Source organism: Hipposideros armiger, unplaced genomic scaffold (genome assembly GCF_001890085.2).
Source record: "Hipposideros armiger isolate ML-2016 unplaced genomic scaffold, ASM189008v1 scaffold_11, whole genome shotgun sequence".
Lineage (NCBI taxonomy): Eukaryota > Metazoa > Chordata > Mammalia > Chiroptera > Hipposideridae > Hipposideros > Hipposideros armiger.
Genome location: NW_017731361.1, coordinates 6927275 through 6931352, shown reverse-complemented (window position 1 = coordinate 6931352; position 4078 = coordinate 6927275). Strand labels below are relative to the sequence as shown.

General features: G+C 35.4%; 1 pseudogene; it reads left to right on the top strand.

Annotated features, from left to right (window-relative positions):
• Positions 1-218: 218 nt before the first annotated feature.
• The window catches only part of LOC109392756 (nicotinamide phosphoribosyltransferase-like), a 127598-nt pseudogene continuing 123738 nt past the window's right edge, over positions 219-4078 (top strand).

Here is a 4078-nt window from a genome sequence, read left to right as displayed (position 1 = left end):
GGGAAGAGACACTTAAGGTCAGCTCTGTTAGTGTCTTAAAAGGCTTCCAGTGGAGGAGGCTTTTCAAAGAAAAATATTCTGACAGGAAACTTGTAATAGGAGGCTCTTCACATCTTGCACATACGATCCATTTCCCTGCATTCTTTCTGTTCATTTCCGTTCTACCTTGGAGATGAATTTATCCGTTCCACAACATGAAAGCTTTTAGTACCTGCTAGATGCTAGGCATTTATAGAACATTTACTGGGTGCTTCTGGCTCCTTACTGCTGNTAACTTCAACACAACAGATACAATAGCAGGAGCTGCTTTAATTAAAAAATACTGTGGAACAAAAATCTGGTTCCTGGCTTTTCTGTTCCAGTGGCAGAATACAGTATCATGACAGCTTGAGGGAAAGACCATGAAAAAGATGCTTTCTGCAACCTTTTGTAAGGTATTATATCTACCATCCCCTTGACTAACTCTAAGATGGCAGCAACATGTAGCCCTTTGAATTCTCAGTAACAGGGAGTGATAAGCAGTAACAGTTTTCATCAGTGCCTATGTGTGTTATCGGGGATAGTGAGAGCATTTTTAATGTATATGAGAAAACGAGGGGTGGGGGGTTGGACACAAAGACATTTAATAGTATCAAATGGTATAGAGGCACCAGTAATAATCACATCTGATTCTTGAAATCCTAACACTGTACTAAAGATTTTAGTTATTTTAGGTAAGAAGCTCCCTGTTACTGAGAATTCAAAGGGCTACATGATGCTGCCATCTTATCTTAGAGTTAGTCAAGGGGATGGTAGATATGATACCTTACAAAAGGTTGCAGAAAGTATGACGTAAAAACAAAGACAAAGTATTAAAAATCTCTCCTTTGGTTCTGGTGGAGCTTTGCTCCAGAAGTTAACAAAATACCTCTTGAATGTTTCTGTTCAAGAATAGTTATATTGTAACTAGTGGTTTGGGGATTAATGCCTTCATGAGCCCAGTTGCTGATCCCCAAAAAAAAGACCAGAAAAGATTGATTATCTATCTGTACACAGGACACCAGCAAAAATTTTTGTTGCACTTAAGAAAAGGATACCTTGAAGAATTTGGCCATGAACGTCTGTATACTGTCTTCAAGGATGGGAAGGTGACAAAAAGCTATCCATTTGAATGAGTAAGAAAAAATGCAAAGCTGAATACTAGGTTTTGTTTTATGAATGTGTGTGTGCATGTGTGTATGTGCATGCACATATGTGTACACCTGTGTGTGATTATGTAATGCATAATGTTTACTGTACAGATATATGGTGGTTTGTGTTTTATAATACATTGCAGCCCAATTATACTTTGGTTTATAAACATACTGCCCTTTAATTTTTTTTTCTTTTTTTCCAGTGTTTAAGTGATCTCCAATTAGAAAATGCATTTAACTATGTAAAAGATTAATGATAAAGTAAGCTTTTTAGGGCATTGTGCCAATAGATAGCAATTTAATCTGGTATTGATCTTTTCACAAGTAACAGAACTGAGTAACTTTTATATATAACTGAAGTCACATAAAGCAGATTTGAATGAAATCATCGTAATTGCTTTGTGTTTATATTTAACTTGTATTTTTGTACAAACAAGATTGTGCAAGATATATTAAAGTTTCAGTGATTTAAGAATCTTTCCAGCTTTTTGTGATTTTTCGGAATGAGATCTTCCAAGAAAATACTTTTAAAAAATTACATTGCCTCTTGCCCATTAATGGTCTTAACAAGTTGTTTGTGTTATTGTCCAATTTGAAGATGATTTCAGGACATACCTTATAGACATACCTTATAGAATTTCTAAACTTGCTGCTCCTTGTAAAATATGTAGTCATCATTCTAAAGAAAATAATAGTTCTCACTGGAATGTCTAGTCACTCTACAATGATTACATGCCTTGGTCACTGTATTTTACCAATGACATGCCCAATTTGAAAGGCCTGTATTGCAATTTTATGTCAGACATTGTTTGTAACTCTAATATGTACCTCAGGGGTTTAAAGAGATAATGTTTTTAGAGAGAATTTCTACTCCCAGTATAGTATATATAAATGTAAAATCTGACAAAAGTGGATATGGTGCATTTTAAAATAATACACTCTGAATTTATTTTTTATATTGTACAGTTGGTACGACTTAAATGAATTACTGGAATGGTTAGTAAGCATACTTATTTTAAATATTTTGGTTCTGTTATATTTTTATTATGTTTTCTAAACAATTAAATTGGATATTAAATTGTAAAANGTAGTTTGGTTTTGCACTTCAGAATACAGAAAGGAAAAAATGTTTTCGTAAGTATTTTAGATAAAAATAAAGCAAGAATTGATTTAGCTTTTCATAGCTTAAGAAGAAAAAAAAAAAGGTATCTTTAAAAACACCCTACTGCCCACAGGGAGAAAGAAGCCCTATCTGATTGAAATGGTGATTGGATTTTTTGTACATACTGACATTTGGTACAGGCCCTATCTTTGAATCATTTCATTTCTAGCAGCATTATGACATTGTTTGTAAGTGGTTTATTGCCTCTGTTAAAATAGAAGAGCACATTCATAGGCTTTTTCCCTTCTAAAGGAAACCCACTGGGGTGGTGCCATTGCATTGGCCCCCGGAAGTTGTTAAATTGTGTCTTTGCTAGTCTGGAGAGAAAATGTAAGCCTGCTTCCTTCACCATACCAGGAGAAGCGTTCTTAGCAAGCGTACAGGTGTTCACAGCTGCTAACTAGCTGTGAGATGGGCATAGCTGGGAATAAAACAGAGGCCAAGCATAGGCTTTCAACAGAGCAGGCAGTGAATGCCATCATCAGGATAGGCTGGCCATTCAATCGGGCGAAATACATGATGTGAGTCTGTGCCCTCTTCACTGTGTTAAATAATGATTCCCAGTGACAGCGAGAGTAGCGGGAAGCACTCATTCTCTTTAACTTCCATAATAACTCTCTTTAACCTCGATAATATGTCACTATATTTTAAAAATCTGCATACCATTTGACCCAGCAATTTTCCATCTAGAATTTTAAGAAATTCATCATGAAACTCTAAAAAGTTTTATCTACAAGTACATTAATCTCTATTTAGCTCTTAGAAGCCAAAACTCAGAAACAATTAATTGGCTTTCCAACCATAGAACGTGGGTTAAAAGTGGTAAGGTCCATCTATGTGATGTAATACCTTGTAGCTATTAAAATTATGGTGTAGAAATATAGTGAAATGTAGATATATTAACAGCAGTTTACAAATAAGTATATGGAATACCACTTTCATGCATGTGTTTGAAATGGTTATTTATTTTTACAAAAGGCTTTGAGAATATATGCACTAAATTCTTAATCCCTTAAGTCTGGGTTTTACATATACAGATGATACCTTTTCATTTTTTTGTGGGTTATTTTGTATTCCAAATTTTTCACAATGAATGTGACTTTTACATGGATAGAGCAAACAATTTTAAAATAACGTTGAACTTATCCAAAAAGATGCCTATCCCGCTGACCCTCATCTACTTGCTAATGTGTGACAGCCTAACACTGGAAAGCTATTCCTCTTCAATCCTGTAAAAATATTTCCTTGAGAAGAGGATTTACAAAGCTGTACCCGTCACTTATCCCTCAGTGTGAGTAAGCTCATCAGCTCCTCCCAGTGAGCGAAGTCTGATGGTTCCAAAGGAGGATGAATAATACGACAACAGGGCACCGGAGTGGGGCGAAGAGCACTCAACAAGGCTCCTTTTGCCCATTTGGACTTCTTTATATTTTACCCACCTAGGAAGAAATTGACAGCGATTTAGTAATCTAAGAACTCTGCTCAAGGTCTTGGCATGGGTGGATAAAAAAGTTTGGAATCAAGTGTTTGGAGTTTACGATTTGTATTTAAGCAGACTCAGATGGAGATTTTGTCTCCTATTACCCTAAATGTGTAATAATAAGTACAGATCTGACATACATTCCTATATTGCATAGGCTCTGGCACGTTAATTCTGCTGGTCTTCATGTGTTTAAAGTAACCTGGACTATCTTGAATCTCTTCTCTTAGACTTTCTTTCTTTCTTTCTTTCTTTCTTTCTTTC